At 35.4% G+C, this 18,639-nt stretch overlaps 1 long non-coding RNA gene across 1 annotated transcript; it reads right to left on the reverse strand.

The window, feature by feature from the left end:
* Positions 1-910: 910 nt before the first annotated feature.
* Positions 911-9,980, reverse strand: LOC147409901 (uncharacterized). Its single transcript, XR_015175468.1, has 3 exons — positions 9,386-9,980; positions 2,849-7,878; positions 911-1,341 (listed from the first exon to the last, which is right to left on the reverse strand). It is a non-coding gene; the product is annotated as an uncharacterized LOC147409901 (long non-coding RNA).
* Positions 9,981-18,639: the final 8,659 nt, after the last annotated feature.

Consider the following 18,639-nt stretch of genomic DNA (forward strand, 5'->3'; position numbering starts at 1 on the left):
TTCTTTCTCAGTTGTGCAATAGTTGAGTTGGGCATCATTTAATGTTTTGTAACATACTGAATGACATGGGGGAGTTTGTGAACTCGTTGCCCCAACACAACACTTATTGCATAGTCTAAAACATCACATATCACCTCAAAGGATAGATCCCAATTGGATGATTGGATGATAGGTGCTGACGTCAACTCAATTATGAGTTTATCAAACATGTTTAAGTAGGTTGTGGAGAATTCAAAGTTGGCATCTTTAGCGAGTAAAGCGTACAGTGGTTTGGAGTTATTTCCAAAATTCTTAATGAAAAGCTTGTAAAAGCCTACGTGCCCTAGAAAAGAATAACTTCCTTTACAGTTTTAGGAGAAGGTAGGTTAGTGATAAGGTCAATTTTTGCCTTATTTACCTTAATCCCTTTGTGGGATACAATGTGTCCCAACACAATCTCAAAAGTGACCATGAAATGATATTTCTTCCAGTTTAACACAAGAATTTTTCTTACGGCATCTAGCTACGACAAACTTCAGGTGATGCAAACAATTGTCAAAGCTAGATTCGAATACCAAAAAGTCTTCCATGAAGGCTTCAAGAAAATTTTCTATTATATCAGAGAAAATATTCAGCATACATTATTGAAAGATTGTAAAAACATTGCAAAGCCCAAAGGACATGCATCGCAAAAGTCCCAAAAAGGCACGTGAACGTTGTTTTTTCTTGATTTCCAAGAGTGATCGGGATTTGATTGTACCCCGAGTATCCATAAAAAAAGAATTAGTAGACATGTTCGGCCAGGCATTCTAGTATTTGATTTATGAATGGGAGAAGAAAGTGATAATTTCGTGTCATTGAGTTCAACTTCCTATGGTCTATACAAATTTACCACCCAATTTGGATGCGAGTTGATACTAGTTCTGTGGCGCCCCGCCGAACACTAACACAAATCCCCATGTCAGATTTCAAGGTACGAGGTGGCACCTCGAAATTTCGGCATGGTCTCCTCTGTTTATGTTAGCATTCCAAGGCGATTCAACCTGCACCTGATAAACGACATACAATCCTGCATATAACAAACAAAATATAATACTAGCGGAAGCCTATATACGTCTAATAATGCCCGATAGATCAGAGTGCGGAAGAAGAAAAATTATATACATGATTATACAAAATTCCTCACTCTAACATAATTCCTAACACTCAAGACAGAATCCATAAGACTACCTGGAGAAACTGACACCACTAGGGGGTATAGCCCTAATACTTACCAGGTGACGGACTCTGGTTGTCTATCTGACCAACCAGATGATCCTCGCTCTTGTTCTACACTTGTTTCGCCAAGCTTCAGATCTGAAACTAAAAAAAAATGGAGAAGGAAAGGGTGAGTAACAATGGTTACCCAGTAAGGAAGCAACAATTTCTGCCAATAACCTCTCCTAACATGAACGAATAAACATACTGAATCATTTTAAAATAAACAAAGTTTTACAGAAGAAACCTACGGTTAACTGGTATATATAGCCAGGGATGAGCAACTAAACATTTTAAAACTCACATTACATCGATCAGCAGTACTCATTATAACATTCTCTTTTTATACAAATCTAATTGATCAAATGGAAATAATAAACATGCATTTCATTTTATATATCAAAATAAGCAACAGATACATAATACACAATGGTGGAGTATTGGAATTAGAGTGTTGGGATTCACGACTGGATCGCTCCCAGTCGGGACATGATGTTACAATTTCTCTCTGGCTTTTAGTTCCTGATTTTGTGGCCGGTCGCTGCACTTACCACGTTTGGTTGACCATTTATCCGGCTCAGGCTGGCCGTTTGACGTGACCGTAAGCAATGGGTCTCTTTTCGATGTGTCAGAACGTTCGACTACTATAGATTGTTAGTGATCACTGACTAATCATCTTCGTCTATGCCTATCAGGCATACATGTGATTCCCAAAGATACAAACCATTCGTATACGACCACCTTTACATTACAAGTTCACTGGTAAAGATAGAGAGGAATAAACCCGGATTCCAGTTGTGACTCCACTCTCATACGCGTCCCATACCACGTATGAGTTTGGTGGTCCCTACCGTACATCCCAGGATAGTACACCACTCCGGATGATATGATGCACTATCCCTTCAGGCATTCACAAACTCTTTAACAGCTCACAAAATAGCTACTTATATATATTATTTTCATTTGAAAACAAAAGAGAAATTAACAATACAAGGTTGAGAATAGATATCCAGTTTCCTACCATGCAAGTGTGGCCACCCGGCCTAAAATAAACAACATAACAGAGCGCCTCGCGCTAACAGAAAGTAAATAAACATGCAACCAGTAACATTATCCCTGGATATCCGTTCACCAACCTACATACAACACAACAACGTAAAATGCAGACATCACCCCTCGGGTGTGACTCTGACATTTTACCGTTTCATACCCTTTTTCCCTTTTTTCGACTTTTACAGTTTTCAATCTCTTCATAAAATATCCATTTTCTGATATTCATCAACTCAATATGAGTTCATTGAATATTAAATCACATTTTTCAACTATAGAATTTATTTCTATCAATAATATTGAAAAAAAATACAAATTTCATATCAAAACGGGGTCCGAGCAGTGCACAAGACCCAATTTATGGCAATAACCCGTTAAAATACCCTACCCACGTATAATTTATTAAAAATACAATTAAACATATCAAACATGCAATTTCTGGCGTGAATTTTTGAAATAACAAAATAATTCTATATTTTAAAAATACATCCAAATTTTTCGATAAAATCCTAAATGCAATTTTCACAATCTAGATTACTAATAGAAATTGAGAGTTCCTTACAATCTCTAGGCGAAAGGATCAAAGCGTGTGCGCGAAAATCGAGGCGATCGGCGCGGAAATCGAGACGGACCGAACTTCGAAACGGCTGATTTTCGAAACTGGCTTGGTGGTTTCGAAGATCTCGATGTACTCGTCTCTTCTCCCTTCTACGGCGAAAGACGGTTTGACCCCGAAATCGATGAAAACCAGGTCGAAGTTACGAAAATCTCCGTATAAAAATACGGCTGATTTTTGACTATACGGGGTGAAAAAGACGAGAAAACGGAAGGAACTTGGTTGGGTTATGTAGAGAATGAGGCTGCGGACGTTTCTCCCTTCTGCGTCGGAAAGCGATTTGACCCCGAAACGGACGAAATCCGAGGTCAAAGTTTCGAAATTTCCGTATCCAAATACGGCTGATTTTTGACGATATCGGGTGAAATAGAAAGTGAAACGAAGAAAGGTTGGGTGGGTTTTGTAGAGAACGTAGCTGCGGATCTTTTTCCCTTCTGCGGCGATCGTCGACGGCAAACCGTTTGCGAAGGATCTGAGGTGGAAGGTCAAAGAGAAAAGAAAAAAAAAAATCGTTTTATATGTCTCTGCTGTGTGGACGCGTTGGGGAAGATGGGTTTTAAAAAAATTAAATTTTTTTTTTTTTTTTATATAAAAGTTGGGACGAAATTGGTATTTTGTCAATTGTTTGGATCGTCGATAACTTGATCATTCGGACTCCAAATCTGACAAACGAATACTCTATTTTGCCTAATTTTTCGTTTCGGATCTAATGGTATAGTCAATTTCTACAAATTATGTCTCCATAAAAAAATTTACATTTTTGGCCTGACGTGACCCCTAAACTTGATGTCGTTTTCGTTTTTGGCGATAATTCGACTTCCTGATCTCCAAAAATGACAAATAAATAGTCTATGTTGAATAATTTTTCGTTATGAACCCAATGGTATGATCGAATTTTAAAAATTATTCCTCTAACAAAAAGTCACTGTTTTAGCCTGGTCCGACCCGATAATCGAGGATTTTGCAACTTTTATATTCGGACTCGCATTTGAGCGTGCTTACAGGCTAAACTATGTTTTTCTATCATTTTGAATCTAATGGTGAGGTCAGATTCTATTAGAAATGATCAGAATAAGGTCCCACAGTTTTACCCTAAGTCCCACTTTCAAGATTTTCTTAAAATTCCACTATTTATTTTCCTCGAGATACGAATTAAAAATTTGGGGTGTTACATTCTCCCCCCCTTAATAAAAATTTCTTCCTCGAAATTTAAATCATACCTTATTGAGCTTTGTCGCGATTTTACTAATACGACATATATAATAAATACTACTTATTTTCGATTACTATCTATTCTTAGTCCCAAACCAATCTCATTTATAACTCGTAGACTTATATCTCCCATATTCCATCAACTCAACACATTCATTAATTAATCACTCTATTTCAAACTCATACTCCAACTAATCCATTATTTGTATAACCTTAAGATAACAATCAATTCACCTTGTATCACTTTCCCATCAATGTCTATCAACAACAATCCTTTCACATCTTTATTCTTCATCTTTACTTCTCTCATCAATTACATCATATATTATGTTTTACTGATAATTATTATGAATATTACTCCCAAAAGCATAGTCTTACCGCAACACACCACTATCCTTATATTCGATTCGATATTACATTTTTACTTATTGCGATGTTTCCTCAAAACCTTTGTCATAACCTTTATAATTTAAAATCTTACTCGAGGGGATAAATCCTACATTTATTTTCTCACAATTCCATTAAGTCACCATTAATGTAACATTATCACAAGATTATTCTTTCTCACATTTTACATCGACCCACCTCCTAACTTATGCTCTACTAAATCTCTTTAGGATGGATGTGGGCACAGGCAGGTGGTGGTCACTGCTTCTACGGAATCATAATATTTACTTATACCACTTTTGTTTCGATGAGTGAAAATGAGCCACAATCGAAATCTCGAAACGAGTACTTGTCTATAGAAAGTATTGATCAAGTAACGAAAACGATAATAATGAAATCCTCTACTAGAAAGCGATCGTGAAATGAGAAGGCAAAAGAAGAGTTAAAGCTGACATTGAGGATAGAAAGATGAAAGGCAAATGATGATCTATCTTTTTAAAGAATGATAATCAATTCAAGAAGTCGTAAAGCAAGAGCTGCTTCATCTAACAGTTCAATCGTTAGGCCTCCCAAAGTTAAGTCATCTTCAATCGAAAAGAGATATACGCAACTCCCTGTGTTGATAGTCAAGGAAGTAGCTCTCGATATGAAGGATATACAAGAAACACCTACTTATCTACTAGCGTAATATCCGAGTAATTGACTAGACTATTGATATAAAGACTAGCGTACCAATTGAACATCACTTGTCTTTTCACACTTTACAATTATTCTAATACTTATTTTGCAAGTTCTTAAATGATCTTCCAAAAATCTTATTCTTTCTTCGCAAGGCTTCCCAATGGTATAAATAATTTCATTACTCGATTCGTGTCAGTAGTTTCTAACTTTAGCAAGTGTGCAAACTCTCAGTGGAATTATATGATCTAGAGGAACTAGTGTTGAATATAACTCCACTTTTTAATATTATAATTAAAAATCATTACTTCCAAAACTTCGTCGGAGATAGGTACTTTCTCCTAGGTCATAGCTCTTACTTGCGCCTGTGATAGAGGACATTCTTTCTTGATATGTCCCACCTGATCAAACGCGTAACAATGTCAATGATCTTGTCTTCGTAGATCTCTGTGGAGTAGGTAGTTGGAAGACTAGGGTCTGTAGGCTCTGAACCTGCCTTGTTGATTCCTTTGGCCCTGTTGGCATCATTGGAGCTTCAACTGCTCTCTAACTCAGTGATGGGGAAACTCTACAACTTGATAGTGGAGGAGTTCTATATTGTGGATACACTGATCCGGGGAAGATTAGCCTCGAATACATCGACCTCTTGGCCGAATCTGATCTGGGAAGAAAAGAAATCTAAGGTCAACTCATTTGTCCATTGGAGGTCTGTAACTCTATCTCTTCTCGTTTTATCCTTTAAGGTCGATTTATCGTATCTCTATAATTGGTAGTCTCAATCATCAACCTCCTGGACCTTAGGTAGGATTATAGTTCTCTAAAGAATTTACGGGCCTTTTACAGATTTGTCAAGATAAGCTCGGACGCGCATCGTGACAACCTAGTGAACATCATATTATATTCGGCAATCGATAGATTACCCTGCACTAATCTCAAAAACTCCTAGTTTTTGATTTCTCGAGAAGTCTCAAATATAAATCAATTAACAAATATCCTCTCGAATTCTACCCACTCAAGCGATCCATCTCCCAATATATTCCTCTCAAACGTTACTAATGATTGGCATCATCGTTCAACTGGAATGTAATCACCGTCACCCATTGATCTCTTGGGTATTACATGGTACTCAGAATCTTTCAGGTCTTCAAAATCCACTTATTGACCTCAATCGGATCAGAAAAACCCCCAAATCTTAGTGGACGTAATCGTTGAAAATTCTACAACCACATTATTGGATTTACCTATCATTTGGGCTGGGGAATTCTCTCATTCTTCAAAGGCACGACCTTGTGGTAATGGTCTCTAAGGTTGAATAGTATTTCTCTTGAGAATAAGTCCAGCGATTCCTCATTTCTTGGATTTAATGGTACACCTTACAATTGTGGTAAGTCTTGTACCATCTCTCACTTCCGATCGCTAGTCTTGTATGTTCGAGATGGCATGAATACGTTATCAACTTTAGTAATTATCTCATACATTTGTTTGTCTAGCATCTTTCGAAGCCACACATCTTTAATCAACTAACGTTGACCCAAATATTGCTTTCATTTATGTCCCGATTTGCTACATTCATAACATACCACAACATTTTTCTTTCGATGGATTTAGTAGTATATGTTGTTTCTTATAAAATTCTTCCATCCATTGAGTTGGTATGTCTATAATATCACACCTCACGTATGATTATTTTTCCTATGAATTTGCTAGTTTCGTAATTATTTGTCTCTAATTAAATACTAATTGCCTTCTTTCCATTTGACTTCGAGGTGGTGATGGTTGTATTATTCATATTTCCTCTCTAAACTTGATATGAGACTTAGCCATCTGTCTCATTAATGACATTAGCTGTGCTATTAGGTCAGTGGTCTAATCCGAAACCTATCTTGTCTCTGTTGCGTTTTGGCCTCTGCCTCGTCCACTCCTCTTGTTTATGTTCATCCGTATTAAGGCACTTATTAGAATAAGGTCAAAACCATTCTTACGTAACTATGAATTACTACCGTAGCTTGAAACTTAGTAATGGACTCCATTTCCATTACTAACAGAACATATCTAAAATCTTATCTTAGGCTTACTAGGCTCTATAGACTTCTAGACACGGAAGAACTCGTAATTCCAATACGGAACTACTAGTGAGATCGGATACCGAATTCCTAGTGACATTCTATGATTATTGCTCTAATAACTGTGGAATCAACCAATTCTTCAAAACATAGCAGATCTGTATCCCATACGGATCTAATACTATGCTCTGATACCATCTGTGGCGCCCCGCCGAACACTAACACAAATCCCCATGTCAGATTTCAAGGTACGAGGTGGCACCTCGAAATTTCGGCATGGTCTCCTCTGTTTATGTTAGCATTCCAAGGCGATTCAACCTGCACCTGATAAACGACATACAATCCTGCATATAACAAACAAAATATAATACTAGCGGAAGCCTATATACGTCTAATAATGCCCGATAGATCAGAGTGCGGAAGAAGAAAAATTATATACAGATTATACAAAATTCCTCACTCTAACATAATTCCTAACACTCAAGACAGAATCCATAAGACTACCTGGAGAAACTGACACCACTAGGGGGTATAGCCCTAATACTTACCAGGTGACGGACTCTGGTTGTCTATCTGACCAACCAGATGATCCTCGCTCTTGTTCTACACTTGTTTCGCCAAGCTTCAGATCTGAAACTAAAAAAAAATGGAGAAGGAAAGGGTGAGTAACAATGGTTACCCAGTAAGGAAGCAACAATTTCTGCCAATAACCTCTCCTAACATGAACGAATAAACATACTGAATCATTTTAAAATAAACAAAGTTTTACAGAAGAAACCTACGATTAACTGGTATATATAGCCAGGGATGAGCAACTAAACATTTTAAAACTCACATTACATCGATCAGCAGTACTCATTATAACATTCTCTTTTTATACAAATCTAATTGATCAAATGGAAATAATAAACATGCATTTCATTTTATATATCAAAATAAGCAACAGATACATAATACACAATGGTGGAGTATTGGAATTAGAGTGTTGGGATTCACGACTGGATCGCTCCCAGTCGGGACATGATGTTACAATTTCTCTCTGGCTTTTAGTTCCTGATTTTGTGGCCGGTCGCTGCACTTACCACGTTTGGTTGACCATTTATCCGGCTCAGGCTGGCCGTTTGACGTGACCGTAAGCAATGGGTCTCTTTTCGATGTGTCAGAACGTTCGACTACTATAGATTGTTAGTGATCACTGACTAATCATCTTCGTCTATGCCTATCAGGCGTACATGTGATTCCCAAAGATACAAACCATTCGTATACGACCACCTTTACATTACAAGTTCACTGGTAAAGATAGAGAGGAATAAACCCGGATTCCAGTTGTGACTCCACTCTCATACGCGTCCCATACCACGTATGAGTTTGGTGGTCCCTACCGTACATCCCAGGATAGTACACCACTCCGGATGATATGATGCACTATCCCTTCAGGCATTCACAAACTCTTTAACAGCTCACAAAATAGCTACTTATATATATTATTTTCATTTGAAAACAAAAGAGAAATTAACAATACAAGGTTGAGAATAGATATCCAGTTTCCTACCATGCAAGTGTGGCCACCCGGCCTAAAATAAACAACATAACAGAGCGCCTCGCGCTAACAGAAAGTAAATAAACATGCAACCAGTAACATTATCCCTGGATATCCGTTCACCAACCTACATACAACACAACAACGTAAAATGCAGACATCACCCCTCGGGTGTGACTATGACATTTTACCGTTTCATACCCTTTTTCCCTTTTTTCGACTTTTACAGTTTTCAATCTCTTCATAAAATATCCATTTTCTGATATTCATCAACTCAATATGAGTTCATTGAATATTAAATCACATTTTTCAACTATAGAATTTATTTCTATCAATAATATTGAAAAAAAATACAAATTTCATATCAAAACGGGGTCCGAGCAGTGCACAAGACCCAATTTATGGCAATAACCCGTTAAAATACCCTACCCACGTATAATTTATTAAAAATGCAATTAAACATATCAAACATGCAATTTCTGGCGTGAATTTTTGAAATAACAAAATAATTCTATATTTTAAAAATACATCCAAATTTTTCGATAAAATCCTAAATGCAATTTTCACAATCTAGATTACTAATAGAAATTGAGAGTTCCTTACAATCTCTAGGCGAAAGGATCAAAGCGTGTGCGCGAAAATCGAGGCGATCGGCGCGGAAATCGAGACGGACCGAACTTCGAAACGGCTGATTTTCGAAACTGGCTTGGTGGTTTCGAAGATCTCGATGTACTCGTCTCTTCTCCCTTCTACGGCGAAAGACGGTTTGACCCCGAAATCGATGAAAACCAAGGTCGAAGTTACGAAAATCTCCGTATAAAAATACGGCTGATTTTTGACTATACGGGGTGAAAAAGACGAGAAAACGGAAGGAACTTGGTTGGGTTATGTAGAGAATGAGGCTGCGGACGTTTCTCCCTTCTGCGTCGGAAAGCGATTTGACCCCGAAACGGACGAAATCCGAGGTCAAAGTTTCGAAATTTCCGTATCCAAATATGGCTGATTTTTGACGATATCGGGTGAAATAGAAAGTGAAACGAAGAAAGGTTGGGTGGGTTTTGTAGAGAACGTAGCTGCGGATCTTTTTCCCTTCTGCGGCGATCGTCGACGGCAAACCGTTTGCGAAAGATCTGAGGTGGAAGGTCAAAGAGAAAAGAAAAAAAAAAAAAATCGTTTTATATGTCTCTGCTGTGTGGACGCGTTGGGGAAGATGGGTTTTAAAAAAATTAAATTTTTTTTTTTTTTTATATAAAAGTTGGGACGAAATTGGTATTTTGTCAATTGTTTGGATCGTCGATAACTTGATCATTCGGACTCCAAATCTGACAAACGAATACTCTATTTTGCCTAATTTTTCGTTCCGGATCTAATGGTATAGTCAATTTCTACAAATTATGTCTCCATAAAAAAATTTACATTTTTGGCCTGATGTGACCCCTAAACTTGATGTCGTTTTCATTTTTGGCGATAATTCGACTTCCTGATCTCCAAAAATGACAAATAAATAGTCTATGTTGAATAATTTTTCGTTATGAACCCAATGGTATGATCGAATTTTAAAAATTATTCCTCTAACAAAAAGTCACTGTTTTAGCCTGGTCCGACCCGATAATCGAGGATTTTGCAACTTTTATATTCGGACTCGCATTTGAGCGTGCTTACAGGCTAAACTATGTTTTTCTATCATTTTGAATCTAATGGTGAGGTCAGATTCTATTAAAAATGATCAGAATAAGGTCCCACAGTTTTACCCTAAGTCCCACTTTCAAGATTTTCTTAAAATTCCACTATTTATTTCCTCGAGATACGAATTAAAAATTTGGGGTGTTACAAGTTCATTGTCCTTGTTGGTCACAACCATGACATCAGATTCTTTGGGATAACTTGAACTAGACTTACCCATTTACTATCTGAGTATGACACCCCGCATCTAGCAATTTGAGGACTTCTCATCGAACTACTTATTGTAAGACCAAATTCGATCTCCTTTGTGATTTTCTCGATGGTTTGTAGTTGTCCTCGAGGTGTATTTGATACATAGTCATAAAGGGACTGATGCCCTTGACATCAACTATGGTCCAACTGATTGTTTTTTTAATAACTACTCTTCTTGTGACTTTTCTAAGTCAGGTGAGATGATAATGGGGAAGGTCTCGGCCTTTCCTAATAACACATATTTCAATGTGTTAGACAACTATTTTAGTTCAGGTTTAGAAGTCTCTCCAACTGAAGGTGGAGATGGAAGGGTGGGGAGACTCTCTATTTTAGGTTGCTAATTTTGAAAATCCATCTTAGGAATGTATTCTAAGAGGGAGTTTACCTCTCTGATAAACTATTCTTCATCAAAATCGAGGCCAAAATGGCTTAAGTACTCTTCTAGTAGGTCTATATTCTCCACTTCTTTGAATGTATTGCTGATCAACGTGTCAATTATATTGACCTCTTTCATGTCATCCATATCAGTGGATTGAAACTTATTGTGGAAGACATTCAAATTTACTTTCATGTCTCCAAAGGCTAAGGTTATGATCCCATTCTGACATCTGATAATAGTGTTAGATGTGACTAAGAATGGTCGACCCAAGATGATTAGAACATGATTATCTAGGTTAATGACAAGTTAAATGTTAAGAACCACACAATCAGCGGGAAAATAAAAATCTTTCACCTTGATTATTATATCATCCACTATCCCCTTGGGAACCTTAGTTGATTTGTCTGCTAAGCTGAGTGTAATGTCCGTAGGTTTGAGTTCTCCCAAACCTAGTTGTTTGTAGATAAAAAAGGGAAGAAGGTTCACACTGGCCCCTATATCTAACAGACATTTGTTGATCATTATTTCTCCTGCATGCACAGAAATTGTAGGATAGCCTAGATTCTTGAATTTAGGCACAATTGTCTACTGAATTAGAAAAGAAGATTGAGTTGTTATCACAACCTCTCTTGGCACAGGGATTTTTCTTTTCACTGTAGAGAGATCCTTGAGAAACTTAATATATGAAGGGATTTGACGGATAACATCTAGAAAAGGGATGTTAATTTGGACATTCTTGAAGATTTCAAGAATTTCTTTTAGTTGCTTTCTTTTTTATTGTCTGCTAATCTATGTGAAAAGGGAGCCTTGGGAATCATAATTTATTTTTCCATTGGTGGAGGAGTTTCTTTTTGTTGATCATCTTTCTCTATTGAAGGTGCATTTTGGATTTTCGCTTGTGTTGAGACCTTATTGGGCATGTGCATTTGGTTATCTACTAATATACCGGAATGTAGTATGGGGACTACTTATATAGAGTCATTAGAGGTATCGGGTTGATTTGTTATTTTATACTATCCTTTTGTAGTAGTTCCTCTTGGGTTGGGCACGATTTGGCATGGAAATTGTCCTTTATTTCTCTCCCCTAAAAAGAGGGCTAATTGGCCCAACTGAACCTCAAGCTTGTTAATTGCTTGTGTAGTATTTTGATTTACTTGTATTTGGTTATGGGTTGTATGTTGCAAGGTTTGCTGTTGTTGCTTTAACATATCTGTCATCATTGTTTCTAATGTAAAATTTGTTTATGCAATTAGAGAAGAATAGTTGGTCATAGGGTCGATGACAATCTCCTTTTGATCAGAAATATGAAGTGAAGAGTAAGATGATTGCGGAACCAAATAGAGGTTTGCATTGGATTGAAACTACCTATTATAGCCTTTTTGAAAACTAGGAGCACCACCCTATTGGATAGGTTTATTCTAACGATATGAAAAGTTGGGGTGAAACCTATTATTAGGGTGGTATGTCTGACTATATGAATTTGGAGTGAGTTTCTTAAAAGTGTTATATGACCTAATAGGATTGGCATGTTTTGCCCTGACCATAGGTAAGCTAGGCAGTCTCATTAAGGTGGTCAAAAGTTTCGCATATGATACATGTGGAAGGTATCTCTAAGGTGACTTGCAATATAGGATGAGCCTCTTGTTGGTTAGTTTTGATGCTGAAAGCATTAAGCTTCTTGTTCAAGTCTTGCATAGTGTTAATTAGGTTAGTCATTATGTTTTGGAGATTAGGATAACTTTTTATCTCGTACATGCTTAGTTTGTTAGTTCCAAAGTCACTTCTATCAGAGTCTCCTAAATTGGTGCTCTAATTTCTAGCATTTTGAACAAGTTTTATGAAAAACTCGTAAGCTTGATTTGGAGTATGATTTATGAATTTTCCTTTATACATAGGCTTTAGGAGGATACATTAGATTGTAGTAAGACCATGAAAAAATAAATTGACCAGTTGGACTTTATCAATATCATGATGTGGACATTTTACAGGTAGGTCATTAAATCTTTATCAAGTATAGGAAAATTCTTCATTAGGTCTGCCCTTGAAGTTCCTAATAGTATTTTTCATTTGTTAAGCTTTTTCATTAAAAAAACTTGGCTATGAATTTTCTTGATAATTTGTCCTACGTAGTGATCGACTTCAAGGCCAAAGAGTTTAACCATGCTACTGCATGATCTTCTAGAGATAGAGGGAACAATTTCAACTTGACATTTTTCTCATCAAGGTAATCATTTTGAAAGGTTTGACATAGGGTCAGAAATTTGTTTAAATGATTATAGGGTTGTTCGATTTTAAAACCATGAAACTTAGGGAGCATATTGATAGTAGATGCCCTAATTTTGAATTATGTAGTAATTGGTTGCTGGCAAGGCAATACATGAAGGGGGGAGTGGTTGTAGTAGGAGTGAATAACTCATTTAAAGTTCATTAATTTTCTCAGACAATTTGAGGTAGGGTAATTGGTTGAGCCATCTCGGGTGGCTAAGAGATAAGTGAGGAATCAAATTCTCTTCTAATCCCTTGAAGCCTTGAAGTGGGTGAGATCTTGTGATCTCGGGATCGAATGGTTCAAGTGGATTCTTTTGAGATCTCTTACCTAACATACTGTAAATACCCTATTTTTGCATCTGCCTAATTCGACAATTCGTCCTTCGGTTGTGGTGAATTCCTAATGATAAATACAAAGAAGTCGAAGGCTTGTGAGTACTGTCCTTGATTTATCTCGTTTCTAGTCTTTTCATCTCCCCTACTCGTTACGACTTGACATAAAAATTTACGAATAGTTAGGATCGCTACACCTTATACCCAATTTAGTAAGCATGTACGCTTAGGTTCACTACGTATTTCGATAATTTAGAGACCTTGCTATGCTAGAAAAATATGACCTCAAGACTTAGAAATGATCACATTGGGACTGAAAGAAACCTCATACCAAAATTCATAAAAAATCTACAAAATACACAAAATGACAAAAATACCCCTCATGAATTTTGGACTTCCGAAAAATCTCGAAAGTATCTCCATTGCATTTAGAATGTGATTTCTAGTCTAAAATTAAAATTTACCCGACCAATTAAAATTTAAAATCAACTTAAATTTCAAATTCAAATTAAAAATCAAACAATTGAAATTCAAATCAAAATCAAATTAAAATTCAACCAAGAAATCAAATTTAATCAAAATCAAAGTTAAGTTTAAATTAAATATTACTCAACCAATTAAAATACAAAATCAAATTGAAATTCAAAAATCAAATTGAAATTTAAAAATCAAATTAAAATAACATCGATCAATTGAACCAAAAAGACCAATCGAATTAAATTTGAGACTCAATAGACCAATCAAATGAAAGTTAAGCAATTACCATCATAGTACGAGTAGCGTGGGATAACTACTCTCATTCTTTAAAGAAAGAAGGAAAAGAGAAAGAAAGAAAGTAACGTATAAAAGAAGAAGAAAAAAAATAGAAACTTGGTTTCTATAAAACACGGCTCTTCTCCAATGAATGAGGTTTCTCTTCTCCAGCAAAATTTGGCTCTTCTTCTCTTCTGGCTAGACATTTGGCTCTCTCCCTGCTACACCAACACCCCAACTTTCTCTTTGATTTCCTCCCTCTCCCCACATTTTAAAGAGAAGGATTTCTTCTCTCCATAGATATTTTCTTCCTACGTCTCCACCCATCTCTATCTCCATTTTCTCTTTTTACTCAGTTGCCTTCTTAATTTAGTCCCTATTTTGGATAACAAATGAAAAAAAGCAAGAAAGAAAATGAAGAGAGAATAGAGACTTACCTGGCTGCATTCAATGCTGCCCTCCTTTCTCTCTCACGTCTTTACTCCATTGCAACCATTACAATACCTCTCCCACTTCACCGTCCTTACTCTATTGTAGCCACTGCAACACCTTTCCTACTTCATCTCCCTCACTCAATTGCAACACCTACAACACGTCCTACCTCATCTTTCTCACATTCAGTCTCAGATAAGCAACGATAACAACAACCATTTCTTTTTTTCTTTTATCTTCTTGTATAGCTTGCAGCCACAGTGACCTGCACGATACTACTCATAAGCTTTCCGAGTTGCATCTGAAAGAACCATACTAATTATTATTCCAGCATAGAGGTATATTCGATTGTGGTTGTTTAAATTTTTTTCTCTGTTCTTTTTCCTCATATTTTTATTTTTTTATTATTTATTTGCATCGTTTGATTGTTGCATTGGTAGTTTTTTTTTTTATCGGCACATGGCTTGGGTTATGGGGTTTTTTTTTATTCTTTCATTCTTTCCCATTATATTTTTTTTAGGTGGGTTAGGGAAGCACTTATTTATCTTTAGTTTTTTTTGATAATTTCACGATTAATCTGCACAAATTAGCTTCATATGACTGATGATAGTGATGGAAAACTTTGTTTTTTATTCTTTTGATAGAAAGGGTTTGAAACAAAAATTTCTTTTTTTAGTAATAACTTCATAATATAATGCTTGAGATGATTTATGTGATGGGTTTTGATGGGTTGAATTTTGCGGTTAGGAATTTGTGGTAATTGGAGAAGTGTTTCGTATAATGATGCGCAATTTTTTTACTTGAAAAATATGCCTATTTGAGTGATGTTTATTTTAGGAGAATCAAAGCCTGTGTACATGTGTCTATTTTGTTAAATTAGAAATCGAACGAATGTAGAATTTTTCACATGTGAAAATCATGCATCATTATTTTGTTAATTTTCAATTTTCTAATTCATCATGCCTTCATAAATTTTTTATTTTGGAAAACTCATGTTCCTAAGTTTCTATTTTGGAAAATTAAGGTTTGGCACTTGGTAATGTAAAAATTTCATAATTTTCTATCTTGAGAAAGTTCATACCCATCAATTTCTAATATAGGAATTCTTCTCTTAATTTTCCAATTTGGGAGTTTGTATTTTTTCTATCTAGAAATTCTATGTTGATTTACAATTTGTGAATTCGAAAATTTTGCGTTCTTTTGAAACCTTCTATTTTAGTAAATTCCAATTTTGCAAATTTTTAATTCAAGACTCGTTATATTGGTAATTTTCGATGTTGAAAAATTATTGTTATAAATTTCTAATTTAGGAGCTCATCATTGTAGACACCCCATTTTTGCATTCGCTTGATTAATCAACTCATCAACCCGATTGTGACGGTTTCCAATGATGGATGATTATTCCAATACGTCATTTGTTACTAGATATGTTTCAGAAATTCGGATGAGGTTTCTCAAACAAACAGATCTGTAGAAATCACGCTACAGTAGGAAAATATAACCCCAAAAACATAGAAATCATCATTTTTTTAGACAAAAAGAAGCTTTACGATAAAAATCACTAAAAAATGATCAAATTATCAAAATATCCCTAATATCAAAACATCCCTAGAGCCCACAGTACGCTTAGGAAAACTCTTTCAAATACATAAAACAACAATTTGAAACCAAATAAATCATTTTGTCAATTTTTATCAAATTTGACAAAATTAAGAAAATATCCTTCATAGGGTTCGCGATCATGTCATGCCAAACAATTCATAAATGACACAAACTAATAATCCCATTGAATTTTTTACGAAAAATCGATTCCAAAACATCCCGGAACATTGAAAATTGACTTGAAATGCAAAAGTTCTCTTTGGGGGCAAAATGATAATTTTTTAATTTTTTAATTTTTTTTAAAATTAATAAATAAAATATTAATTAACGTAAAGTAAAACCTTAATAAAATTAATTTAAAAATCTAAAGAAACTAAGTCAATCTCATAACACTTAAGTCAAAACCCTAATTAAAACCCTAATCTATAGAAACTAGGTCAATCTCATAAGACTTAAGTCAAAACCCTAATTTAAAGAAACCAAGTCAATCTCATAAGACTAAAGTCAAAACCCTAATTAAAATCCTAATCTAAAAAGGCCAAGTCAATCTCATAAGACTAAAGTCAAAATCATAAAAGAAACCTAATCAAATACTAACTCTACCAAAAAAAATCTATAAATAGAAGCCTCCACAATCTAATTTCGCAAGTCAAAATAAACCATAGAAAAAGTAGGTCAAAAAATTTTCCTAACCTTCTCCAAACCCTAATTTTGAAGTTGTAACTCCCTACCTATCATCCAAATCCCCAATTTTTACTCAAAAAATACCCAGAAACCCTTCAAAAACATCCAAAAATACAAAAAGTACTCAGATCTAAGAAGAAGATGCCTTAACTTGGAGATCTGAAGTAGATCCAATGACAGAGAAAAAGTAAGGACGCTCCCCGCTAGTACTGAGGGAACAAATTGTTGCGATCATCTAGGTATACTTTTTTATTTTATTTATTTTTTTTTGTTTTAGGTCGTTTAGTAATGTAATCATTTTTGGGGAAAAAGTAGAGACCAGCATTTGTCGGGTGGGATCGGTGCCTAACACCTTCTGATCCCGTAACGTGATTCTCAGACCCTTTCTTTTCGTAGAGTAGTACCTTTTTCCAATTTAGACTCATATTTCGATTCCTAGACCGTAATAACTAGGTGATGACTCCCAAACCTTAAAAATCAAAAGCGGATCCGCACCCCCGCGGATCAAGGGCATTTTCAGTGGCGACTCCATTGGAAAATATTGATGATCAAATTGACAAGCCCCAAGTATGAGAATATTGCCAAATCGACCTAATTTTTTTTTTAAATTTGGTTTATTTATTTTTATTTTTTGTGGCTTGATTGTGAATTTTTTTTTGGATTTTAGGTATTATATCTTTATTTTTTTTATCCAATGAAGGGTCACTTTTTTATGACCCCTAAATAATGAAAAATCCAAAATGATATATGAATGAAGGATGGAATGATGGTGGTTGGAATGAGAGTCATGGATTTTTTTTTTAGAAAATTTTTGGATCAAAATTTTTAGCACATTATTATGCATGTGTGGTGAGTTATGAAAATAAATTATTTGTAAGTGATGTGCTAAGAAACAAGAAAAATTATTATTTTTAAGTTGTTTGTGATGAGGAGGGGATTCCAAGAAAAAAAATCTCAAAAAAAAATCACAAAAAATAAAATAGCACTTACGCATGGTGTGCCGATAGTGAAAACGTTTTTATTTTTTCTATCTTCTTCTCCATGGCAAAAAAGAGGACAACAAACAAAGAGAAACGTCTCTGTCTCTCTCTCTCAGTCGATCGTAATATCGTTGGGTGTAGATCCATTGAAGTGAGTGTTGTGGAATGAAAAAGTTCGATTCAGTTGGGAGTTCTATAGATAACAGGTCAAATTGATGATATACTCAAATCCTAAGTTTGTCTTTTCCCAATATTTTTATTTGTTTTCGATTAATTGTGCCTCTCATGTTTGAGAAATTTTGCTTTGCTTTGAATAAAGAATGGTTTTCTTTAAAAAAAAAAAAACCAAACATGAGAAATGCACAGCCAAGGCTGAGTCAACCTTTTGGAACCAAAGAAGGGAAGATCAATACTGTTGTTAAACAAGAAGTTGATAAACAACAAGTGTCCTCATCAAGTTTTGTTTGGATTGTATCGATAAAAACTTAAGT

Source organism: Akebia trifoliata, chromosome 2 (genome assembly GCF_017979445.1).
Source record: "Akebia trifoliata isolate Shusen 1 chromosome 2, ASM1797944v1, whole genome shotgun sequence".
Taxonomy (NCBI): domain Eukaryota; kingdom Viridiplantae; phylum Streptophyta; class Magnoliopsida; order Ranunculales; family Lardizabalaceae; genus Akebia; species Akebia trifoliata.